At 37.9% G+C, this 27,940-nt stretch overlaps 1 long non-coding RNA gene across 1 annotated transcript; it reads left to right on the forward strand.

The window, feature by feature from the left end:
* The first annotated feature begins 84 nt into the window (after nt 1–84).
* Nucleotides 85–27,885, forward strand: LOC138158417 (uncharacterized). Its single transcript, XR_011167636.1, has 3 exons — nt 85–198; nt 26,907–27,058; nt 27,583–27,885. It is a non-coding gene; the product is annotated as an uncharacterized lncRNA (long non-coding RNA).
* Nucleotides 27,886–27,940: the final 55 nt, after the last annotated feature.

Consider the following 27,940-nt stretch of genomic DNA (forward strand, 5'->3'; position numbering starts at 1 on the left):
TATCACCCTCCCATCCAAACTGGGCATCAGGCTATCCCTTCTTTGATCCTCCTCTTAAAGCTTAAGAAAAGCCCCTTAATTGTCCTTAGATTTCCTGGAAGAGACAGATTGATGTGGGAGATAGAGAGATCTGGCCTCAGATGCAGGAAGCCCTGGGTTCAATTCCCAATTCTGATACACATTGACTATGTGTCGCTGGTAAGTCACTCAACTTTTTAGTGTTCTGGGAAAGTCTAAGACTCTAAATTTTATAGAAAGAGCTGATTTCCTGTGGTAGAATGAGTTTTGTCTTTTGTCATTCAATAATTTTATATAACAATGAAATAATAGGGTTCAGTCCCTATTTTGGCCTTCCTTACCAGTCTAGTTCACTCTGGGTTTTAGCCCTGTGGATATTATTTTCATAGCATGGTGCCACATTTTGGGATCATACTCTGTTACTTGCTCCTGCTTCCATACTCTGTATAGATCTTTTTAAAAATCTAAGTTGATTGCTGAGCTCTCTCGTTTGTTCCTTCTCATCAACATTGTTTTCCTTTTTGAAACAAATGGAAAAATTTCTCCTTTATGAAATATGCATACATTGGCCCAAAGCCCTACAGAAGAATTTCATAGTAATAGGGCCTGGAAAAGGGTTTGTTTGTTTGTTTTTATCAAGGCCTGTGATTTCATCAGGGTGGGGAGCTCATGGAACTGCCATAAAAACAGAAAATTTCTCTGTATCTTAAAGCCTTAGCAATTTCCCTAGGGGCACTGAGCAACTCAATAAGTTTAACGTAGTCATAGTATTTGTAATATTGGAACCTGAATGCAGGTCTTGTCTCCAAAATTAGTTAACTATCCATTAAACTGCACTGTTCTAGAAAGTTATGGAGGTCAAACAAAAGTAGAGAGGGTAGCATTTTTCATCCAGTCACTGAAAGGCTGAGCTGTATTTGCCCAGTTAGTGATAATTTTAACTAGTTGTGCTAATGCTGCCTACCTGATGCTGATGTAAGCGTAACTAGCCATTAATAGTGGATAAAGGAATGCTGGAGGACACTTGATGCTGGTAAAATATAAGAGGTCCCAGGCAGCAGTTTGAAGATACATAGTATTGTCTGTTGCTTTTCATCCTTGTGCTGTATTTCCCTCACTACCTACAAAGGAGGAAGAGCTTGGTTGGTGGAAAATAAAGTGAAGGCACAAGTGGGGCCTGGTCTCCACAGAAATGCCCTTGTGTTGCTATGCAATCGAAACTAATAAACATTAATTATTATCATGCTAAGTGCCAGGGATATAAGAAGAAAAAGAAAATAATTGCTGTCTTCAAGAAGCTCCTGCTGTGCTTGAATGTATGTTACAGATGCTGTCAGTCAAAAGTGAACATATTTGTGTGAGTAGAATTTAACTATAGGACATCCACCTCATCTGAGTCTTCAGATTTTCATTCCTAAAGAAACAAACTACCAAGGATATGGACCAGGTGGGACCATGGCATCACAGAAGGGAGTTTGTAAGTGCAAAGGACCCCAAAATCAACGTTTCTGGTGGGATCCAAATTGGATCATCATTAACTTGTTCCAGTGGCCCGATGTTTGGAATTTGGTTTGGGGTCTTTACTTGTTCTTTATGAACAACAACTTGGCAAAGTTCAGAATAGGGAACACAGAGATCACTAGGCCAAATGAAAGCCCTTAGACACTACAGTTCCATGGAGAGTGCTGGTTCTCAAAGCTCAGTCCACTTGGCATGATTTGAGGATTACCAAGGCCTTTCCTTTTCTAGAATATAATATTCATGAGCCTACCCCAGATTTCCACTCTGAGCCATTCCTTGGGTTAGAGCACTGATTCTGGAAGACCCCTGTTAACACTTAGGAAGGGTAGCCCTAGAACTTAATAACATGTATTGATACAGTAGCAGTGTATCTTAGGAACATGAACCATGTTTTAAAAAGTGAGAAGGAAAAGTCTGGAGCATGGCTCAATGACCAAGATTTGGCTCTATACTGACAGGTCCTTCAGAGCCAAGGGACAGCACACCTGGAGAGGGTGCCAAAAGGGAAGTGAGAGAGGTCATAAAGGAAAAAGGAAAAAGGGGTCACAGAAAGTGAACTCCCTACTTCTCAGTTTTTCCTGTGGTTGGCAGGGCAGAAAGGGATTCTTAGCTAATCTTTTTCCCTTTGAAAGTAACCTCAGGAAACTTGAATTGCCTCTTTGATTTTTTTTGGGAGGGGCAAATGGAGTTAAGTGACTTGCCCAAGGTTACACAGCTAGTTTTTTTGTGTGTGTTAAGTGTCTGAGTCCAGATTTGAACTCAGGTCCTCCTGACTCCAGGGCTGGTGCTCTATTCACTGCTCCACCTAGCCTTGAGTTGCCTCTTAAAGAGAGTGCTTCCTGTGACTGAGATTCATCATCCGTGGCCACAGCCGTTACCATGATGTAGAGAAGACAATTCTGGCTCGCTATGACTGACTGCTCATTAAAATCAATAGTTCTTTAGTAAGAACTCAAAAGAATTGCTCTAAATAGAAAACAGAATTGACAAATGCAATTGTAGCAGGTGTGTCTTAGCTGGGGTATGGTCAAATTCCTTTCCTCTGAGTAATGTCTCAGTCTAAAATCTATCCCAGGGAATTCTAGACACAGCTAACAGATGTATGATACCAGGGCTTTGAGACATTTGTGTGTGTGTGTGGGGGGGGGGGGGCAGTGGGGGTACTAGAAGGAATGGTTTATCATCAATCTTATTGGCCATGTCTGCTCAATCCTACCACCTGCCTCCATCAATCTGCCACTTGGGGGAGGCAGTGAGGTGGGGAATGCAGGATGTGTAAGAAAGGAAAAACAAAGTTGAGGGGGGATCAGAAAGAGAAGGTAGAAAGACCACAGTGACGCAATTTGTACCCATTCAGAAGTAAAGTTTGCTTAGTTAAAATGTGGGGAAAAGAAAAATCATACTTTCCAGGTTTTAAATTTTTTTAGAAAAATCTTCCTGCTTTGATCCATGCTATATATTACCACCAGTTTAGCAACCAATATTAATGCTTTATGGTTGCAAAGTGAAGTCCCTACATTATGTCCTTTGAACTTCACCATAACCCTGTAAGATCTGTCCAGCAGGTGTCATTCATTATCTCCATTTTCCAGATGAGGAAGGTGAGGCTCAGAGAGGGTGAACAATTTGCCTATGATTGCACATCTATTAAGTGTCAGAGGCAGAAGTGTGACTGCCAAAATTGTGAATGCAGGTTTTCTTGATGCTAAGTCCAGCATTTAATTACTTCATAGAGTCATTTGGGGAAGCACAGTGGAAGAGACCTTTGTGAGGTGGTGTGGAGAAATTCTTTCACCCATCCCCAACTCTGTAAACACTCTTCATTATCTTTAGAGAAAGAGCTTATCTTGACCTTATACAATCTAGTTGCAACTTCCCTTTAAAAACTCATGACCTGCTAACCGAACCTTCCTCTCCATCCCAACCGGTTTGTCATGTCACCCCCTTTCTTAGGTTTATATTCATACTATTTACCCCTTGAATCAGTCGATAAGTCCTAAATGCCTCCAAATACTCTTGCTCTTAGGTGAAAGTCTTTCTGTCATCCTGATTTATCAGGGATGCTACATAGATCTTTGCATTGGATAAGAGGATGGGAGTGATGATCTGTAAGATTCTGTCTTACTCTAGGATTCTACAATTCTAGGATTAGTTCATACAGATTTATGTGCAGAATGGTTTAGTAGATAAATCCTAGTATGTTTGAGTAGTGACTAGATTATTGAACTTGAAATCATGAAGACCTGCATTCAAATCCCTTTCCTGCATGAGCTGGGCAAGTCACTTAATATCAATGTGACTCAGTCAACTGAGATAAATAAATGACAGATCAATAGATGGTAATAGATAGTATATGATAAATGTGTAGATAGATGATAGATAGATATAGACGAAAGATGAAAGACATGAAACAGTTTGAACTCTGATCATACATAAGGATTTATCTGTGGAATATGGAATGAGTCATAAAATTGTAAAATCCTAGAATTGGAAGGAACCTTTGAGGATGTTCATCTCAACCTCTCATCTAAAATAGTAATCCATAATGTAGAATGTAATGTCTCTGAAAGATGGCCACTTGGACTTTAACTGAATATTTCTATTACTGGAGGTCACATTATCTCAGATGCAGGATATTCTATATCTAATTCTTAGAATGTTCTTTGTAATGCTGAACCAAAATCTGTCTTCTGGAAACTTCTACACATTGATCCTAATTCTTTGGAACAACACAAAAGGAGCTTCTTCAAATAAAGGGATGAGGAAAGGAAAGAAAATAGGAAAAAAGGAATAAAGAAAGATGTAATTAGTCATAGAAATAACAACTTTGCTTTGGAGTGAGTTGAATGAATGGTATTATTGGCTTTATTTACTTATTTTAAAATTTAATTATTTCAGTCAATGAAAATCTGCATTCTATTCCTCCCATTTTGCTTTTTCTCTCCACTGAGAAAGAAAAACAAAGCCCAATTTTTTACAAACATGCATATTAAAAAAATTCTCATGTTAGCCAAGTCCAAAAACTGTGTTTCAGTTTGCATTTTGAGTCTGTCATCTTTATTAGTGAGAGGTGGACCTCGTGTTTCATAATGGGTGCCTGGCATTTGACCAGTGATTGTATTAGTGGAGTTCCAAGTTTTTCAGAATTGTTTGTCTTTACAACATTGTTGTTATCATATAAATTGTTTTTCTTGGTTTTACTAACTTCACTGCGCATCAGTTCATGTCTTCCTAGGTTTCTCTGAAAGTATTACCTCTATAATTTCTTACAATATAATAGTATGTCATCACATTAACACATCTATTTGTCTAGACTTTCTCCAAATGATGGATACCCACCCCTCCTCTCCCAAACAGTTTACAATTCTTTTCCACAGCAAAAAGAGATGATGAAAATAGTTTTGTACTTCTTTAGTCAAAGCTTGTTTTGCTTTGGACCAATAACTTTATGAATTTACTCTTCTCTCTTTTTCTTTTTCATTCCTGTTTTCCTCTTGATTGACATATATTCCAATTTTGTGTTCTTCCCTTCTCTAACCAGTTTAGATAAGAATGAGGTTCAAGAATCATCTGTTTCCTCACCCCATCCTCTTTGTTTATATAGACTTCTACTTGTACATCTTCATTATGTGATACAATTTCCCCCACCCCTCCCCTCCCTTCTGTTCCTATTCTCCATTTTCCATTATTCTTTTAAAATCAATAAAACATAACAAAACTATTCTCAGATCCTCTATATAGACTCCCTCTTTGACCCTTGATGATGATAGGGTTCTGAAAGGACACACATGTTTGTTTGAGTATGATTTGTGTTTGTTTAGTTCTTTGGATATTCATTCATTTTCAGTTCTTGGTGATTGTTCATTCATGTTTACCTTTTTATATTTCTTTCAAGTCTTGTGATTGGACTTCAGAGTTTCTATCCAGCCCCTGATTTTATGTTCATCATGAATGCTTGGAAAAGAGAGATAGCTTTATCCCCTATCCCTATTCTTATTCCTTCAATTTATTTTTCTTTTCTTATTGCTATTGCTAGGATTTGCATGAAATGATGAAGAGTGAAATGAGCAGAACCAAGAGAACATTGTATTCAGTAACAATAATGTTTTAAGAATGACTTTGAGCAAATAAGTTATTTTGTCGATTATAAATGCCCAAATTAACTATAAAGGACATATGAAGAAAGATCCCATCTCCATCCAGAGAAAGAAGTGATAAATAGAAGTATGAATAGAATAATTTTACATATATGTGTGTATAGACATACACACATACATATATATATATATATGTACATATGTGCCTATTTGTGTCTAATGGTAAGGGGAAGGAAGGAAAAAGAAATTTACAAGATAATTTTGTTGTATGCTTGAAAGAAATAGCAAGTTCTACATAGGAGACTGCAGTTTTATGTACAATAATCTTTTTATATAAATGCTTGTTTTATTGTATAAATTAAAAATAAAATGATGAATGCTTATAAAGCCTCTGTTTCATTAAAGGCCCATTTTCCCTTGCAGGATTATACTCAATTTTGCCAAGTAATTTCTTCTTGGTTGTAAACCTCTATTTTTTGTCTTCTTGAATATTGTATCCCAAACTCTTTCATTCTTTATGATAGTGGCTGCTAAATCTTATGTAATTCTCCTATGACTCTTTATTATTTAATTTTTTTCTTTCTGTAGCATTTATTTTAAAACTTAGAAGCTCTAGATTTTGCTTATAATGTTTGTAGGAATGTTTGTTTTGGGATATCTTTTAGGTGGTTACTGACGGATTTTTTTTCTATTTTCACTTTGACCTCTGCTTCTAAGAGATGTTGACAGTTTTCTTTGATGATTTGTTGAATGTGACGCTTAATTTTTTTTTGTCATGGCTTTCATGTAGTTTAGTCATTCTTAAATTATCCTTCCATCATCTGAATTCAGATTGAAGTATATTTTTTTAAACTTTTTTTTTTTTTGGGGGGGGAGTCTGTGTTTTCTTTCACAACATGGCTAATATGGAAACATATTTTGCATGACTGCACATGTGTAATCTATATGAAATGGCATGCATTCTCAAGCAGGGTGAGGTGAAGGAAGGAGGGCATAAATTGGAACTCAAAAATTTTAAAAATGAATGTTAAAATTGTATTTACAGGGGCGGCCAGGTAGCACAGCGAGTAAGAGCACCGGCTCCAGTGTTGAGAAGACCTGGAGATCGAATCCCGGGCTCAGACACTTAGCACCCACCCAGAAACACCTGGCCGTGTAACTTTGAGCAAGTTACTTAACCCCAATTGTTTAGGGGTGGCCAGGTGGCTCAGCGAGTAAGAGCACTGGCTCCAGTGTCGGGATGACCTGGATCGAGTTCGGGCTTGGATACTCAGCACCACACCCAGAAATAACTGGCCGTGTAACCTTGAGCAAGTTACTTAACCCCGATTGCTTTAAAAAAAATTGTATTTACACATAATATAAAAATAAAAGCATCCCTTTCATATAAAAAAAATCCCAGGGGGCAGCTAGGTGGCACAGTGAATAGAGGACTGACCCTGGAGTCAGGAGGACCTGAGTTCAAATCTGGTCTCAAACACTTGACACACTTACTAGCTGTTTGACTTTGGGCAAATCACTTAACCCCAATTGCCCTCCAAAAAGCAAAAAGCAAAAAAAAAAATCCCTCCATGATCTGTTTTGCAGGTCTTTTTTTACTATGAGATACCTTACATTTTCTTCAATTAATTTTTTTCTTACTTTCTGTTAATATTTCTTATTGTCTCAATCTTCTACTTGGTCTTAATTTTAGGAAAGTTTGTACTTGATTTTTTACCTCCTATGGCAAGCTGTTAATTCCTTTTGAAATTCTTTCTTCCATAGCTCTTGTTTCTTTAGTTTTTTTTTTCCTTTAGAACTCTTATTTCATTTATTAAAAAAATTAAAACCGTTACCTTATCTTTTTCAGAAATCCTAGTTGAACTTGTGCCCTAGTTATTTTTCTGGGCCTTAGTAGTCTCCCCTTTGACTAAGAAAAGTTTATAGTAATGGAATCATGGGAAAAAGAATACAGAATTGAAAGGAACCCCAATGGTTATCTATCTAGTCCAGCTCCTAATCAAAGTATTTACCACATCCCTGACAAATGGCCATCTTGGTCATACTCATAAAAGAAACCCACTTCTCTCCTGGGTAATAGTGAATGGGTTTATTCATCTCAGAGTGGAAAAGGAGCGCACTCCCATTCAGACTTTGAACCACATTGAAATTTAGGGCCAGCTCTGAGGCTAACTCCCCTTTCCTGTGTCTGCCTCCTACTATGAATGATAGTTTCTCAGGTCTCAGATTTATGTACATGGCACAGTGATTTATCTAGGAATTAGGATCCTGAGATCACCCTTTGGAGTAGGCAAAAGGGAAGAGAGAAGAGTTGGACAAGTAGACTTCTTACACAAGCCATGGGGATTGAGAGAAAAACAACAGTTATCTTCTATCTTCCTATCATTGATCATATGTCTCATAAGGGAGATATTCTCTCCATGGGCCAATGGCAGCCTGCTTTCAACTGGGATTGAATGATTGTACTCACCCTCTAAATCTCAGCTTCCAGCAAGGTTCTAGTTATACTGGGCTCCTTGAGATTTACTGATCTTTCAGTGCTTTGAAGGTTGAATTTCTTTGACCTGACTTCCTCCCACCTCTCCCCCCACCCCATCTGTAATTAAATGCTCACATAAAAATTGCTCAATTGGTTGATTACCTTGGCTGGTGATTGTTTTGTGGGCCTGACACTGTTAAAGTGGCTAACCATACCCTAGTATTGCTTCCACAGTAGCTAGTGGTAGTGTCTTTTCTTTCATAGATGTCCCCAAAGTCTTAGTGCAGGTTTAAGCTATCAGACAGCTTAGAATTGTTCAGGGAGAGAATCACTGAATTTGTAGACTGAAAATCTGGGTTCAAATTTCGCCTCTGCCATTTATTACCTTTGTGACCTTGGTCAAATTACTTAACCTCTTGGAAGTTTCATCTGTAAAATCTGAGGAGAGTTAGACTAGATTAGATCCAATATCCCAGCCAATGCTAAATCTAAGCACTTGATGATGTAGGTTATTATTCTTATTTTAAAGATGAGGAAACGGGGCTCAGAGAGGGTTTGCCTGATGTCATGCAGGTAGTTAGTAGCAGTACTGAAACTGGAGTCCAAGTCCTCTGACTCCAGATCTTCAATTCTTTTCATTATATGATGATTTGGTTGACTCCAGAAAAAAAAATCACCAGATTTGAAGATAGGTGGTAGGCAATATGTGAGATTAATCAGATCAACATGTAAAAGGATTAATTTAGAGTTTACAAAGTGCCAGCTTTCATACAGAAAGGTCAGTTTGATTCACCAAGCATTTATTAAACAACTATCATATACCAGGAAGAGAGCTAGGTACTGGGGATAGAAAGACAAAAATGTTATGGCCTCTGCCCTCAGTGAGCGGTGTTCTATTAGAAATAAGCAGCATGTGCACAGAGAAGCAGATGCAGAATATAAACAAAGTCATTTGGGCAGGGTAGGGGGAGAACACTAACAAGGGGCCATCACAAAGTCCTGATGAAAGAGGTGGCCCTGAGGATGAGCTGTGGAAGGAACCAGGGATTCTAAGAGATGGAAATAAGGAGAGAAAGCATTCCAGGGATGAGAGACAGAACCAGAAGACACAGTCAGGGAGGGGAAATGCAATATTGTGGATGGGCACGTGGGGGTTGGTAGCCTGTATTTGATGTAATTGAGCTTTTGTTCAGCAGTCTCAGTCGTGTTTGACTTTTCATGACCCAGTTTGGTGTTTTCTTGGTAAAAAGATACTGGAAGGGTCTTGCTATTTCCTTCTCCAGCTCTTTTTATAGTTAAGGAGACTGGGGCAATCAAGGTTAAGTGACTTGCCCAGGGTCATACTCCTAGTGTCTAAGGCCAGATTTGAATTTAGGACGATGAGTCTTCTTGACTTCAGGCCAGCAATCTCTCTACTGTGCCACCTAGCTTCCCCATAATTGATCACTCAGAGGTTTTAAACAATCCTTGTACTAAATTTTTTTCCAGTATCCCTAGGTAGAAACAATTCTCAAGGTGGTTTGGAAGCATCTAGAGGATTAAAAGAATTTTTTTGGAAATATCTGGTAAGAAGGCTAAAAACAATTAGAAAGGAAATTTCTTGGGTCTCTGGAATTCTTTCCAAAGTATGAAAAATGACTTATACTCCTCTTCCCCAAAGGGCCCATAACTCTATCTTAGATCAGTCTACCTGAGGGTAACCAGGGCTATACCACAGCTATCTTGCTTAAAATGGTCTCAGCTGTCATTCAGGGAGAAGGTATATGTGTAGGGGAAGGGGTTAACTCTCTTCTCCTCAATTCTACTGGTTTCTTGGTCCACCAAAGGAAAACAGTTAATTTGACCAATTTGGATGAAGGTAGATTCCATGGAGGGATGGACGGGAGGATACAATATAAAATTCTTCTTGAAGTTAGATTGAAGCCAGATTGTAAAAAAATTTAACTATGTAGAGAATGAATTGGAAAGAGGATAGAGCAGAGTTAAGGAGGCCTATTAGGAAGCTGTTGGAATAATCTATGTGAGAGATGCTGAGGCTCTGAACAATAACTATGTGAAAAGAGGGGAGGGGACACACATAAGAGATGTGGCAGGATAATAAACTATGAAAAATGACTGCAAATACAAGGGGATTTGAAAGCATTTGAATGAGTCTTGAAGGTTAGGAGGGAAAAAAGATTCAAATTGATCTAGGTGTTGTAAAGAGAGAAGTTCAGGGGAACAGATAATACAGAGGCCCAGGAAAATGTAAACTGGCTCCTAAGTCCCATGGAAAAAATGCAAATGAACAGTAGCCATGAGAAGACTGAACAAATGGTACAAACTATATCAAAGGATGATAGCCGGAAGGACAAATGACTTATCCAAAATTGGGCTGTAGGTTTCCTGAGAATAGAAGAAGTGACAGATCAAGAAAAGAGAACCTCAGTTTACCCCAGAACAACATTGAAAATCATCTCCCTTAAACAAGTTAAACAGCACAAACTTTTAAAAAAATTTAAGGAAAACCACTTTCTACATAAAATGTTGACCTTAAAATGACTCAGTTTCAGTCTGTACAACTAGGAAGTAAGGGCCAATTTCCAGAAAGTTGTGTAACCAACAGAATATAGTTGACAGTTTCTCCATTTATTTGACCTCCACAAAAAAATGAAAGTCTTTTCTGTTTTTAGTTGAATCTTCAATATTTTCCTTTCCCATTTTAACCTTATAGGAACTTCTATTAATGAAAAAGTGTACAATATTTTAAAAAATCCCTTCATTTTCAGGTAAGTGCCAGAAGAACCATTACCAGGAGAGGCTGCCTGGGATTTTTCTCTGGGATGTTGAGTTTATAGGGTGTTGACACTGCTTTGGTGAGTCAACAATGGAGAATCAATCAACAAGCATTTGCTAATCACCTATTATATGTCATGAATTATCCTAGGTACTGAAGATTCAAATACAGTAAATGAAATCATCCCTACTCCAAGGAGGTTATATCCTCCTTTTAAATTAATCACCAAGAATAGGAAGGGAGAAGGAACCTGTGATTTCATTAAAATGAGGAAATTAATTTCATCTAATAGCACCTTTTCTTCAACTTTTGTCTTAGAGAATTGCCCATAAAGTGAGTCACCAATGACCACACAGCCAATGTGTGTCAATGACATAGCTTGAGCCCAGATTTTCCTGATTCTAGGGTCTATTGTCTACCCACTACACCATGCTACCTGAATAATTGGTCAAAATAGACAGACACAGATGGGTCAGTGGGGATGAGCTCCTCACCCATTTTATCCTGTATTCCTACTGCCAGCTCTCTATATAGTCTTCTGTCTTCAACATTCTGTCCTCATGGTTGGTGCCCACTCAAGCATTAGCCTTGAGACAGAGTCCTGAGATCTCTGTCTCATCTCCATAAGATGTTATTTTTCTCCTTCCTTCCCTAAGAGTTTATTTTATTCCATTTAGCCCAGGTATAGTTTGTGGTGGTACAAAAATCACACTGTAGTTAGTGTAGGACTGATATTTTGGTTCTGTGTTTCTAATTAGTCTGCAGGAGTTCTATCTTTGGGGAGTAGAAATGTGAACCATTTGGACAATATCACTCTGAGCCTGCTGTATAAGAAAGATAATGTACCTTTTTGTCTTGAGGGAATTAAGCCACTACAGCATATATAATTATGCAAATATTTAAGCCACTTAAATGGTATTGTCAGTAAGGGAAAGGGAAATAGGAGTTTTCCAAAAAAATTCACTTTTATTACAATACTGTTGCAAGGTTCCTTCCCCATGTGTCTTGGCTGTGAAATAATCTATAGGACTTGCTCAAACCATAGTTCTTAGAATAAACTAACATAGAACTCCAAATAATAATATTTCATATTAGATACAGCTCTATACTGTCTAATGTAAAATTTTCACTCATGTTGAGCCAGAATAACTGGATGAAGGTAATATCAGGCTGTAAGGCCTTTCAAGTCAGAGATTTTGTTATACTGAAATTTCGCACTTCCCCAAGGGTCTTGCTGGTGCTCTGTGCACCCAAGGTAATAACAACAACAGTAATGATGATGATGATGATGACAGTAGCAATTGTATTATGGTATATTATGCTATAGAACCAAAAGAATATCGGTGACAAAAAAGGGGGTAGGGGTTCCTGTCAGGGAAAAACAGGATGTCATAGAAAGAATCAGGCAGTTTACCAAAGAAATCCAACCTGTTCTTCTGAAATTTAATTCTGGGCCTAGCTCATTTCCCTTTTACAATGATTGTCCAAGATAGATGTACTGATAGATGAATTCTATAGGTCACCTATCCAAATTCATATATAATATGCACAAAAACTATTCTTCATTAATTTTTTAAAAATTCATGCATTCATTTGCACATGCTTTTATTTATTTATTTGTTAATTCATTTATTCATCCAAGGGACTTTTTTTCTTATGTGGATAGTTATGTCACTCTCTTTGGGATGATTATGGATCTCATTTAGGATTCTTTGTTATGTTTGGGGGCCTGAGAAGGGAATTGGTTAGATCAACACAATGTCCTCCATAACTGGAGGACCTCAGCAGCTGAAGAGAATTGACATTCAATTTGAACTTTGCACTGGATATCTCCTAAGACAGGATAGACAGTTTGATCACGTATGTTATCATCCTATTTTATTTCCTTCTTGATATGAAAGCATAAAAGACTCAAGTTACTTCTTTTGAGCCATCTTATATGATTTTGATATTCCAATAGCAATGTTTTATTGGAGGAGAGCTTGAAACTGGCATTTGGTTCTGCCAAATCCACTGCCACCAGAGAGTAAGCACAGAGAGAATTTACATGTTAATCAATAAAATGGTCAATAAACATTTATTAAGCACCTACTATGCACCAGGCACCCTGCTGGGTACTGAGTATATTTTCTACAACTTTCCATCAATTATATGATGCTAAAAATGTTGTGTGATTATACAATATTGCTTCTGAAAGTCTGCTTATTTCCTTCTCATAAATTCATTACTGATGTCCTGATATGTATATCAATTGTTCTCATATTTTTGGTGGAGTGATGGAAAATAAGGCTATAGGTCAGTGGTTATTGATATTCTTTTGGTTGTCTTTCTATTAAATAATAGTCATATTTTTCAGTGCCTTTGTATGTTTCATGCTTTCAGAAACCCTTGAAAATTCATCTCCACTTTGAAATTGCTGCTTTCAGCATAGATCTCCTGTATGCCTATTTGGTCTAGTCTCATTTGTTTTCTTCAGTATTTTGCCACTTCTTAATAGAGCACATATGGGACTATGATGACTGTGGTGACTCAATTGACCTAGATGGAGAACAACATTATAACAAATCTTTATAGTTTCCATTTTCATCTATTTCTTTCCTCCTTCCAGTTTTATCCTTAAATGCCCTTTGAATGACTTGAGTTAGTTGGGTTTTTTTCCCAAGCTCTTTCTAAACATGTTTTTGCTTCCATTGCTTTTCACTGTTTATGAGGTGATATAGCTCATGATCGTTCATCATTCTTCTCTGAAAGATTTTATAGATGACTTTACATTCTAAATGAGTAATACCCTAGCTTGCCAGCTCACTCCATTTGGCAAAGATATTGACTGTTTGCTGAATGAAATTGTTCCTAGGCTAGGTATATTAGATTCCTTGTTATGACAATTTATGCATATCCTTTACACTTACTTCAAAAATAGTTATAATCAATGTCAACATCTGTTCTTCCTTCCACTGACAGCTTGTTTTAATAGGTCATAGAGTTGTTTTAATTTAATTTTTTCTCAGTCTTAGTCTTTTATTTTTATTTTTTTGCTTTTTTTGGAAGGCAATTGGGGTTAAATGACTTGCCCTAGGTCACATGGCTAGTTTGTGTGTGTGTGTGTGTGTGTGTGTGTGTGTGTGTGTGTGTGTGTGTTAAGTGTCTGAGGCTGGATTTGAACTCAGGACATCCTGACTCCAGGGCCCATGCTCTATTCACTGCACCACCTAGCTACCCCTAGTCTTTTGATTTTTAATTAATTTTGATCTTTGCTTTAAGTGAGTTGGGGGAGAGGATTCTGGGAAGATGGGAGTAGGTCAGAAAATTTCAAGATCTCAAGATTTTCCTCCACAAAAGAGATAAAATAGCACCTCTGGGAGAACATAGAGCCATGAAAATAAATAATAGTAGGGGCAATCTGAGAAGACCTGAAGAAAAACCCCAGGACTATATTTCCCCTCCTTGTGAAGAGTAAACACCTCCAGTCTAGGGTCCACTGTAACAATTAACTGTAAGCTGCTTAAACAACAAGTGTCTAGTCCTGGGGGTAGCTGGTTTGGGAGGCTATCTCGAGCCCCCCCAGTCACAGGAAATCTTATCCCTGGGACAGTGAGGGGAGTTGGGCTTCTGAGCTGGGGAAGATCTAGGGAACTTCTACTGACACGGAACTCCAGACCCAGCTGTGAAACCAGCACATGCCTGATGGGTGCAGAAGCAGTGGGGCTGGGACTCATCTAACTGTGGGCACTCACAGGGGGCTGGAGGTCTTGTTTTGAGTTCAAGATCAGAGGGGAGAACTGAAAAGGGTCAGAGGCTGGAGGCAACATCCTCCATGACCTAGGACTAGAGGTGATTGTAAAAACGAAATTATTATCCCCCTCCCCCAAATGTACAAGAAAAGGAAAAAGAATCCAATCATAGAGAGTTATTATGAGAATAGAGAAGACTCAGGTTCATCTTCAGAGGAGGATACTGAAGCAAAGAAAACCTGTTCTACCCCAAAGAGTAATGTAAAATGGTCACCTGTCCAAAAAGAATTCATTGAAGAACTAAAGACTTTAAAAATCAAATGACAGAGATGGAAGAAAAATTACAAAGGAAAATAAGAATAATACAAGATAAACAAGAAGATCTGTTAGTTCTGGAAACCAACTTTCATTGGGAATGGCTTTAAGAGGGGAATATATATATATATATATATAATATATATAATATACATATATACATCTAGAAGAGTATAAAAGTTGTCTAAATTAAAAGAAAGATAAAATTCTAAAGGGATAAAGAGGGGGGAGCATATTATGGAGGGAGCTTTAGAGAGAAGAGGGATGGAATAGGTTAAAGGGATGTAGAAAATGGTGTTTAGGTTTAGGGGAATGGGAGAATAAAGGAGGGATTGCTGGAGGGGGAATAGATTAAATAATAGGAGGGCAAGGTAGTGTGTGGAACTAAAGTAGAGGAGTTAGGAAAAATAGAGATGCCCAAACATAAAAACAAGATTAGGAATAGAATCTCTTAGGGAAAGTATATGTTTATATATGTATGTACATATGTATATGTATATAACAATACCTATATAGAAATATATCCATGCTCAATTGTAGCCTTGTGGTGATGGGTAGGAAAGAGGAAGGGGTAAAAGAACAAGGTAAACATTTATAGCAGAGGGGAGGCCAGGTGGCACAGTGAGTAAGAGAGCTGACCCAAGAGTCTGGAGACCTGGGATCTGTTCTGGCCTCAGATTCTTAACACCCACACAAAATAACTGGAGGTATAACCTTGAGCAAGTTACTTAACCCCAATTGCTTAGGGGTGGCCAGGTGGCGTAGTGAGTAAGAGTGTTGGCCCCAGTGTGGGGAGACCCGGGATCGGTTCCAGCCTTAGATACTCGGCACCCACACAAAAATAATTGGCTGTGTAACCTTGAGCAAGTTACTTAATCCCAATTGCTTTTAAAAAAAATTATAGCAGAGAATAAAAGAAAACCTACAAGGAAGCAAAGAAAAGATGTACAGTTTTCAACTTAACACACAGTATTTAATATATGGGCTTTGTTGAAATAATAAGTTATCGCTATATATATTGAATCCTCTCCTATGTTTTGCTGTGAACATGGACCACAAAATTAAAAAAAGAAGTCAGTGGTGTTGAGAGCACACAGATAGTTTAAGAATGAATGCTCTCTGCCTGCTAAAGTATAATCCATTTTTTAAACAAAAAGTGTTATTACTTGGTACTTTCCACGTACAAGGCCTCCCAAGTCTCAAGAATATATTCCTGATTTATAAGTATGTGGTTTCTGTGAAAAGACAAATCTGAAAAAAAGAAGGAAGCATCATGGAAAATAAAGGGTCACAGATTTAGATCTAGAAAGAACATCAGATGTCTTCTAGTAGATCCCCTCCCCCAACTAATTTTATGGTTGAGGAAACTGAGATATAAAGACATTGAACAGCTGTCCGAGGTCATGAATGATGTGATTGTCATAAGTAGGATCCAAAACTAGGTTTCCTGACTCTAGACCTACTGATGTTTCCAATGTATCTATGCCACTCTAGCTATAGAAAAGAAAAGGGGAAATCAGTAGACTGTTCTATGAAGCAATCACAAAGATCTATGTTTTTAAAGTAGATATTGATAACCTGGAGCATGACTACATTAAAAAGATATCTAAGAGATAATATCTAATAGGAGAATTATTATAAAGTAGAGATATTGGTAGCATGGTATAAGAGAAAGAATGCAGGACTAGATGCCAGAAGATCTGGGTTCTAGACCCAGTTCTGAAATTTAGTATCCATGTGACCTCAGGCAAGTTATTACATGCTTCTGGGAACTGTTTCATCAGCTATGAAATGAGGGTATTGGATTGGATGATCCTTAAAGTTCCTTCCCAATATGACCTTCTATAATTCTATTTAAAGCAGAAGCCTTCGAATGAGCTGTCTATAGCTATATCATTGTAATGCTAAGCAAAGGCAACTTCTAAGGTTCAGAATACCAGCATAGTAGCTCTCCATTTTATTCAGTGACAAATTAAGGCAAAACATTCACAGAACAGAGAAAATCAAAATACAGCATTCACTAAGTGTGATTCAATAATTTCCAAGTACTATTCCACCCCTGGGAAGTACATTCATTTAGTCAATCACAAAGTCTCTCTTCTTAAATGGAGATTAAGATTAGTTTCCAATCATAAACAAAGTATATTCATTTGGTCAGTCCAGTCACAGAGCACAAAAAAGTCAAAAGTTTCCCACCCCTGGATCACAACTGAATTACAATTATCATCAGTGAATGCCAACCACCTTCTCAAAAGGGGCAGTGGAGAGTACAAGGCCATCTACCCCTGAGCTACAGCAAGGTTAAGATATCCTCACAGCATTCAATATCCAAGGAGAGGTGTTTTCTTCATCTTGACCCAAGGCGAGCTCTCAGAAATCTCTGTTCCTGGGGAGACAAAGCTTAACAAAGCAACAAGATACATTGCCAGCATCCTCATCAATTCACTCTCTGTCTGCAGAACAGTCTCAGGATCCCTGAAAATATCAGCAAGACCCTCTTTTAGGATTTCAGCATCACAGCCATGTTTCCTCAGTCCTTGGCAGCTCTGGGTAGCAGCTCTCAAAAGTCCTGGGCGGCTTTAACTGGCCCTCGGCAATCCTCCACAATTCTGCTCCCAAAAGTTCTTCTGCCTCTCTCTTTGCTCTGGCCTTCTCTCTGTTTGTGTCTCTCTAAATCCACGACACCAGCTCCTCCCAGTTCAGCCCTCTCTTTTCAGGTCAACAAGTCCATCCCACAAGTGGGATTCACAAGCTCTGGGTTTCAACACTCAACCCAAAAAACAAGGCAATACAGGGGGATATTTAATTTCCATTACTATTACAATCATTATGTAATGTTCTCATTCCATGAAATCTTGGAAATTCAATGTGGCTGGGTCTGGTAAGTGCTTAGATGGAGACCTGCAGAAATACCTACTGCTGCTATAACTTTGAATGCAAAACACTATGTCATAGTGGACAGAGGAAGACCTGTCCTGGTTCTGCTTCTGACGTGTTCTGGCAAATATGTCCATTTTGCAAAATCTGGCTCTTTCTACATTCTGATCAAGTAATTTTCCCTCTCAAGATTCCAGGGGGAGGATATTAGTATCAGAGAAAGTGCAGATCTGCACATGTGGAGCATGTTTACCAAACCAGGGAGTTCTTAAGATGGTTGAAATCATGGGTTTCTATTTTAATCTCCTTGAAATAGGCAAACAAATAGATAAATAGATGATTGATTGATTGAATGACTGAATGTATGAATTACAGAGTTATGATAAGAACTGGTCCAAAGGGTAAACCATGCTCTGAGAAAGGGCCTGAATATAAGTGAAGGGAAAATAGTGACAATAATAATAGTTAGCTTTTATATAGTGCCTATTATATGTTAGCAGTGTACAAAGAGGTTGACAAAGATGTCATTTGATCTTCACAACAACTATAGAGGGTAGGTGCTATTATCCCTATTTTACAATTGAGTAAACTGAGGCATATAGAAGTTAAGTGACTTGCCCAGGGTCATACAGCTAGTGAATATCTGAAGTTAGAGTTGTATTCAGACCTTCTTAATGCCAGACTCAGCACCCTATATACTGAGCCACCTAGCTGCCTGCTATAACCAATAACAAAATACTAATCAGATTTCCAAGACATTGACCTACCATGAAGATATAATTTTTGTTGGTATTGTGTGATGGTGGGAAAAAAATGATATAAGCATGGTAAATCAGTGTAATATGTAAATATCTTTTTATCATGAAAAACCTCTGAGAATCAAACAAGTGATTACCAGGAAAGCCTTGAAAAAATATGAACTGCTTTTCAGACACCTCTAAGGATTTGGCATTTGTGTGACTTTATACACCCTTCAGGAGGAAAGTTTAAATCTGCACTGAAACTTTATGATTCCCTTCCCCTCCCCTGCCTGTTTGGTGGACAGGATTTATGCCTTCCTGATCCCATTCAGAGCAGAATTCTCTGAGTTTCTGGCTTTAGTTCAAATCAGGTTTTATTGGTATCCGTTACTTGGTGATAAGCATTTGGATATTGTTTAAATGATGGAAAATAAACCTTTAATGAGTTCACATAAATTTTACTTTGTCTCAAGGAACTCAGCTTTCTTTTTTTTTTGTATTCATAAGCCTTCAGTAAAAATGCAGCAGCATTGTGGTACAGATGGTCCTATCTTACAATTCTTGAGTCTGCTCAGCTGCTAGTCCCATTCTCCTCTTCCCCTGCCTCAAAGTATCTTTATTTTCATTTTTCTAGATTTTAGGTTTACTTATATGTGTGTATTGATCCCCCTGATAGAATTTAAGTTCCCTGAGGGCAGGGCCCTAGAGAGTGCTTGACCCATGGGAGATGTTTAATAAATGCTTGTTAATCCATTGATTTTGAGTGACACAGAGCAAGATAACTTGAGAAGTGTCAAACAGATCAGATTTCTGCTTTATAGAATCATAGAGTGGGAGAAACACATGATTTCAGTGCTGGAAGGGATCTCAGTAGTCATCTGTGATCTTAGTACATCCTGTGGTTGAAAAAAAAATCCTGCCCTATGTATCATTGCTCCTGTTGAGTTCCTTATGGGCAAGGATGTTTTTTGGCCTTTCTTTATATCCCCAGAAATTGTAGTGGGGCATCATCTTACTAGGATCTGACTTTGAGTCCTTTTTCCCACTTTACAAGTGATAAGTTCAACTAAAGTAAAAAGTGTTGGAGGTCTATGTCAACGATAGAACTCCAAATGGAAAATTGCTAGGCTTGAGATCTGGAAAGCCCCAGGAGATTCTCCTATAGCCTAGACTAAAACTCCAGAGGAATCAATGACTGAGTCCAGACCATGTGGAACGCATAAAGCCCCCTTTTATCTGGACCCCTAGTTAGCTACTTGAGAGACTAGATATCTTGTGAGTTAGAATCCTCTACAGGCAGCTGGTGGTACAGTTAATAAGGCAGTGGGTTTGGATTCAGGAAGATCTGAGTTCAAATTGAGCCTTAAATGCTTACTAGTTATGTGACCCTGGGCAAGTCACTTAACCCCTGTTTGCCTCAATTTTTTTTTAAACGGGAATAATAACATCATCTGCCTCATGGGGGTGTTTTGCATACTTAGCACAGGGCCTGGCACATAGTAAATATATATGAATACTTATTCCCTTCCCCATCTGAAAAATAGCCCAAGAGCCCCCATCAATGTGTTTTACTCTTACCAGTCAGCCTTGGCAGTCAATACATATTTATTTCATAAGTGCTTACTGTGTGCCAGACACTGTGCTAAGTTCTAGAGATATAAAAAAGGGTAAAACCAGTTTCTGCCTGTCCTCAAGGATCATACATTTTAATGGGAATACACTTGCTTCATAACTTACTTATATGTAAATAAATTAATAATATAACATTCCCCCACAGTGTTAGTTCACATTCCCATGAGTACATATATACTTAGAAGGAAGAATAGACTTTCACAGGAATTATGTATGGGATACCAACATATGGGAACACATGGGATTTGATATATGATAGGAAGGCAAATAAAGGGAATATGTGTGACCAGAGAACCAGGGCACCATCTTCCCTCTGATCTGTTCTCTGCCAATCTTGCTTTCTATTGCTCTCCACTAAGCATATCTTTCCTACTGTTCCTTGCTTGATATTTTGCTCACTGACGTATGCCTACCAGGCACTACTCTTTACTCTTGCTGGTTGATCAGGAACTCTCATTATTTTTAGTGTTAACTAATACCCTGAAACAGTATCCAATACGTGTGTTGTGGTTACAGTTCTCTCATCCTCTCTTTTAGTTATCTTTATGATCCATTGAGTACTTTGGTTAAAAAATTTCTTCCCTGAAGAGGACAGGCTATCCACTTGCTTTGTTCCCCAGATATAGTCCTTGGTTGATGCGTTATTTTCAGACTCACCTCTGTGTACTGGAGGTGCTATGATTAGTAAACCTTTCCCCTACAGGGAAGTCTAAAGCTACCATTAATCAGAATCCTCAGTCAGTCTCTATGAATATTGCTTCAACCATCTCAACCAGAGTTCTTTGTCAATAATTGGAAGCCCTGTTCTCTTTAGCCAGTTTACACACACTGATGTGTAGACTTGCTTTTTTCCCTAGACTTCTTTTGTTAACTGCTTCTCTTATAAACTCTTCTATGAAATGATTGTATATGTTTTTCTCCCCTGGGCCTCTCAGTTCAACTGTCACTGAGGGGCAGATAGGTGGAACAGTAGAGAAAGCACTGCACCTAGAGTCAGGAAGGCTTGAGTTAGAATTCTGCCTCAGGCCAACTGTATGACCCTAGCCAACTTTCTTAAGCTCTCTAAGCCTCAGTTTCCTCATCTGCAGCATGAGGATAATAATAGCACCTGCCTCTCAAGGTTATTGTGAAGGTGAAAGGATGCAATATATGTAAAGCATTTTGTAAGTCAAAGTATCATTTAAATGCCAACTATTATTGTTATTAATAGTACTGCTATGATAGAAATTGATTTTCACTTTTTCATGTTTTATTAATTTGTCCTCAATTGAGGTAAATCTCTTTGGGCTGTTGTTCCTTCTCAGATAGAAAGGGGATTGATAGATATTGTAGTGAGAAAAAATTTTAGCTTCACTCCAGCATCTCCTCTTTTTGTGTGAATAGCAATGACTGAATTAACTAGATACCTCTGAAAGACTGTTGACTTTTGTCCCATTTTCCCCAGCTATGCATTTCTGAACCTTCTGGCTACACTTATTGTGGGAATTTTATTAATACCCACACTGGGGACAGTTACCACTCCAGAATGGCTGGTAGACTAAGCACTATGAAATTTGTATTAATATCCTTAGGTTTTGAGGAGAACTATAAATTAATTGTGAAGGGGGTACCTGGGACTTAGGAGAAGCTGTGGGTTCATGGCTATATGACATATGTTCTATTACATATTATATTGATTATAAGCAAAAATTCAAAACATTTGATGTAGTTGAGCATGCCTACCTGTCTGGATGGGTAACTGTCAATTATGCTATGGTCATATCATGATGATAGTGAAATATAACAATTTAGGGTAGAGGCAGGGTTTTCTAGGAGTTGGCTCAGAGCTATTATGATTGGGTAAATGCAGACTAATCACAGTTTTTAGCCTAAGAAGATGAATATAGCTACCTAGAGAGAAGACAAATTACCCACTCCTTTCTGAGAATTAGAGAGAGCTTTTCATAACACTGACATCCTAACTTGTCAGGGTGAATGTGGGATACCCTCAAACCTATTCTTTTTGGTGAATAGGATCATGTTAGTGAATAATAATGCCATCCAGAGGTTAAATACCTCTTTGTAATTTCTACTTATTGCTGCTCCAAATATTGCCTTCTGGGATCAGAAAGCACAAGCCTAATCCCTCATCCATGTGACAGACCTTCACACAACTGAAGTCAGCTGTGACATTTCTGTATTCCCTTCTCTAGTCTTGACCATCCCCTATTCTCTTATTTGATTCCTGAATGGTGTGAAATCAAGGTACCCTGTTGCCCTTATCTTGACACCTTCCCCAGGTGAGTTCTTTTTAGACTATTGGACCCCAAACTGAGCCGGAAAATCCTGATGTCATTTGACCAGAGCAGAATATAGCAGGGATATAACCTTTTTGTTCCCAGAAACTATATCTATCTTAATGCATCCCAGGATCTTCAGTGGGGACTGTGGCTGTATTTGTTATGGAAAAGAAGTACCCTCAAGAGAGCTGCATCTAGGCTCTTTTGCTGCTTCTATATGAAATGCACACTTGGCTAATACTTGATCCTGATATTCTGAAAATAATGCGCAATATTTAATTATTGAGATGAACATTAGAATAGTATACTGCTGTTTTTTGAGATCATGCAGCAAACTGAAATCTTTAGAAAACATGGGGAGGGATTAAAGGAAAGAATTTATCTTTGAGAAACAAGCACATTCTTACTACACTTGGATTTGGACAGTTGCACATAGAATTGAGCTAATTATAACCAAGCTGATTGGCTTACATATGCCAGTGGTAAGTCTGGTTTGGACTTTGTGTTCTATTTGTGTTCTAGACCATGTGTGTGCTTGAAACCAACAAAAATAGCTGTTCATTTGCTTCCATGGGAAACTGATTATTCCAAGTTTAATTTTCACAAGCCAAAGATCTCTCTTTTAACCTGAATATGCCTTATTGTAGCTGTTAAAACAAAAGTTGGCAATGTCTTGTAAATCCCAGTTCCTACAGTGCCCTCTCCTCATTTTTGGCTCTAACTCTTAGCAAAGCAAAGTGATATTACATCCCAACCTCACTCTGAGATCAGAAGATTCCTGTAGAGTGTTTATTTCTCTCCTAATCATAAGATGTATTGTTAATGTACACTGGGGATGGTGCAAACAAACAGACCATTTCCGAATGCTTTTTACAGCGAAAATATCTAAAATGGCTTAAAAGCAAGACTAGTAAAAATGGAACAAAGCTACAATTATTTTAAAAAATAAGAAAAAATATTTTCTTAAAGGAAAAGAAATTCTAAAATAGAAATTTCTGATAACAGAGGGTGTCTTCCCAGCTCCATGAACAAAGAAACAATGGTTACTTTACCTAAGAGTGCCTATTCAAAGTCTTATGAGTTCTTTTCTTCCCAGCCATTCAGTTTTGTTTATGAAATAGAAGGGGAAAAACAAAAAGAAAAAAAAATCATGTGATTGGGTTAGCACAATACATAGTCTGTATTATTGAAGAAATCATTGATTTCCCCCAAATTCCTGGAAATGTTTAGAGCTCAGATCTTTATTCTTATCTCTATATTAGGTGACACACTGACTTGAGTGCAGAGCCTGGAGTCAGGAAGAGCTGAGTTCAAATATTTCAGATGCTATCTGTGTTACCCTGGGCAAGTCACTTAACCTTTATTTTCTCATCTATAAAATAAGGCTAAAAATAGGACCTATCTCCCACAGTTGTGAGGATCAAGTGAAATAATTATAGTAAAGTCCTTAGCATAGTGTCTGGCACAGTATAAGCTCTATATAAATATTATTATTTTAAAAATTCATTATATCGCATTTAGTCTCAATGTGCTCTAGCACAATTTAAAAATGTAAGTGATTTCCATATGAAGTCCTTGTGTGGGACTTCCCTGCACTAGTTTAGATCTCAACCTGCCTATACCTTAATAGATAAGCCCTTGGGAGTTGCTAGAAATACACAGAGATTCAATGACTTGCACAGGGTCTCTCTGATTATAATTGTTAGAGATAGTTGTTAATAGTCATTTTGAAATCCTTGAGAAACTGGAAATCATAACGTAACCAAGGTTTCTGGCCAAGACTGGAGCACTTTAGCATGAGGTTCTCCTAATTGATGGAGAGAATACTGATATGATGCTGTGTGAAGGGCAAGGTTGATATGAGACCTTTGAAGAAGAGAGATATTCTTTCTTTCCTCAAGAGTGATACTTGTGCTTCCAGACTCTCCTTGGGACCAAATCTAGAGAGAAGAAAGAAAAAACTATCTTTTACCTTTATAGGGGAGGCATATTCCTCAATTTGTCCAAGCCTTGCAGCATGCCTCCCAATAGATCCTCTGACCTTTCACTAAGTGAATGCACCATTTTGAAGCTCAAATGAACTTCTTTTATAGCATATGAATTCCTGCCTTGTTAGAACATTATAGTTGGTCTAGCTGACATTTGCCTTAGAGGCTTAGACACTTACTAGCTACGTGACCTTGGGCAAGTCACTTAACCCTGTTTGCCTCAGTTTCCTCATCTGTGAAATGAGCTGGAGAAGGAAATAACAAACTACTCCAATATCTTTGCCAAGAAAACCCCAAATTGGGTTGTGAAGAGTCAGACACGATTGAAACAACTTAACAACATCAGGCATTGTGCTAAGCACTTTACAAATATGATTTCATTTAGTACTAGCAACAGAGATATAGATGCTCTTATTTTCCTCATTTTAAAGTTGAGAAAACTGAGACAAACCGAAGATAAATGCTTTTTGTGAGGTCAGATCTGACTAGATTTTCTTGACTCCAAGCCCAGCACTCTACCCACTGCCCCACCTAGATGCCTCCTGAGAACTTGCTCAGTCAATATTCAGAACTGTTCCTATGTCTTCATATAATCTCCTCATCCCGTTTTCCTAAAATTTCTCTTATCTTTGAATCTTGCAACTGGTTCAGATTAGATTAGAAACTCTTTGAACCTGAAAACAAGGACTGTCCTTAGCCTCTTTTGGTGTTCCCAGAATTTAGCAGAGTGCTTAGCACATAGTAGGTGCTCAATTGGTACTGATCGATTGAAATAAGTCACTCGTTCCAAGACAGATGGCACTTTCCCAGTGTCAAATATTATTGGCTATAAATCTATAACCTGAATGGCTTATAAACCTGTCCTTTGACTGAAGGTAACTTGTTGAATAATGGTTCGAGATCTTGACTGGAGTCAAGAACAAGTCATTTTGAAGTCTGCTTTAGACACATTAGCCATATGAGCCTTGACAAGTCAACTTTTCTTTGCTTCAATTTCTTCCTTTGTATGATGAGAACAATAATAGCACACACTTCATTGGGTTAGTCATAGATTAGCTTAGATTTAGAGCTGGAAAGGGTTTTAGAAATCATCTCCTCAAACCTAATTTTACAGATGAATCATAGAGTGGGTCAGTGACTTGCCCAAGGAAATACAAATAATAAAGCTGAGATTTAAAACCAGGTCCTCTGACCCCAAATACAATAACACACCTTCCATTTTAGCACACAGCCTCCTCCTTTGTGAGGATCAAATGAAATTGCATTTCTAAAACTACCCACAAACTTTAAAATGCAGTATAGATATTAGCTATTATATTTTTGTAGTTACACTTTGTGTTCTGAATAATTTGTCCTTAGTACACTTGCAAGAACACATCCTCATTTGAGAGAACTCATTGGAAACTTCTGTGATGCTTGCCTATGATTGGATTAATCTGTCATATGAAAGCTGACTGGTTCAAGCCTAGGACTTTTAATGACTCATGCTCATAAAAGGCTACATCCAATGTCGACTTCTTAAGTCATTGTGGTCTATAAGGGAGATCTGGGGCAGTGCCAGATATCTTATTCCCAGACCAGATTTATTACAACATCGAGATGCTGCCAACACACTATTGGTAGAGTCTTTCTGTAAACTGGATAGCGGCAGAGATATGCAATAATATTTGGTCGGGAAGGGTGAAGGCTGAGCATGCCTATAAGTTGAAGAATTGTATGTTCTTGCTGAGTACACTTCCCAATGAAAAGCCTGGTGCAAACATCAGTGATTTTGCTTTTTAATGGAAACCCAAACCTTAATTGAATATCAGTGGCCTCCACTAGGTCTGAAATCTGAGTCTACATGGACCATCACATTCCTCTTAGAATGACTTGAATGCATATCTTATCTCTGCTGCAACATTTGAACATCTTGAGAGCATAATGTATAGTAAGAAAGAATACAAACTTAAAGTAAAAAGATCTGGGTTTGATTCCCAACTATACCACTTATAAGTTGTCTGACTTTAAGCACATTCCACAGTCTTTCTGGGTTTCCCAATTTATCGTCTGTGGAATGGGGATATTGGTGTTGCATTGTCTTTTGTGAAAATCAAATGAGATAATTATTTAACAGTAAATCTTCAAGTTTACTTTAAGAGTTATTATCTCAGCTATTATTTTCTTTTGTATTCTCTATGGAACCTAGTGTATTGAATGCATTAATTCAATAAATACTTGTTGGTTGATTGATTCTTTTTGTTCTGCCTTAAATGAAAAGAAGAATTTGTCTTTGGGGAATGAAAACAACTTATTTATTTTGGAAGCATTTGGACATCATCATTGCATGTAAAATATTTAGTTAATTATAACCAAGTTGATTAGTTTACATATGCCAATGGCATTGAGGAGCTGTCGATCACCTTTTGATAGGAACTGTGGCAAAATGAGATGATGTCTTGACTTGTTCCCAGATGGATCTTCGGGTCCAGTTTCATTGGCACCACCCAAGACCAAAAATTGGGATGACTTCTGTCAAAGAAACTGCCTTTTGAACTTTCTGCACTAATGCTTCTCCAATCTTCACCAAGCTTTTCCACTGGAAGGAAACACATGGGCAATTCAGGTAAACATCTGTATATTATAATAATAGCAATAGCTAGCTTTGAAGTTTTGTTTTAAGGTTGGCAAAGAGTTTTATGTATGTTATTTAATTTGATCTTACTATAATGTAGATAATTTTAGCATATGAACCAGTAGGTTATGTAGTTGGATTCATAGTCCACACCATTTAACTAGTGCACTAATATAATACCTAGGATTGACAGTGAGGATGGAGAATAAAGCAGGCCCAGAATTGAATAGAAGGAAGAGAGCAGGATGGTTGCATTTGAGTAATTATATGGTGCTTGCAACAATCCTAGGTAGTTCCCTGAAACAAACAAGCAAATGAATTTTAAAAAAATTGCACTCTTGTTCTTGTGGTGATGTTATATTGTTGTGAATTATAGGACATCATGGTCATTGAAGAATAAAAATTGTGGGTGAATCAAAAGATAATGGAGAGACATATTCTAGGTATAAAGAGGCTATCGTGTATTGTAATAGTAATGGAATTTAAAGATCCCCTTGTATTGGCTTGGTTTTCAGGTTAAGTGTTAAAAACCAGAGCTTGTGAATACCACTTGTGGGATGGACTTGTTGACGTTAAGAGAGGGGGGTGAACTGGGAGTAGCTGGTGCCATGGATTTAGAAAGAGACCCAAGCAGAGAGAGGCCAGAAGAACTTTTGGGAGCAGCATCATGGAGGCAGAAAGAAAGAGAGAGAGAGAATTGCTGGGAGCCAGAGCTGCTGAGAGAGAGAGAACTGCCACCCAAAGCCACCTGGACTGCTGAGGGCCAGTTGGAGCTTCCCAGGACTTTTGAGAACTGCCACTCGGAGCTGCTGAGAAATGAGGAGGTAAGACTGTGGTTCCAGTATTTTTTTCTGTCTGTTTTGATGTTGTTTT

The sequence above is a fragment of the Petaurus breviceps genome, unplaced genomic scaffold (genome assembly GCF_028583685.1).
Source record: "Petaurus breviceps papuanus isolate PSGF00001 unplaced genomic scaffold, PetGlider_PUasm1.0 174, whole genome shotgun sequence".
Classification (NCBI taxonomy): Eukaryota; Metazoa; Chordata; class Mammalia; order Diprotodontia; family Petauridae; genus Petaurus; species Petaurus breviceps.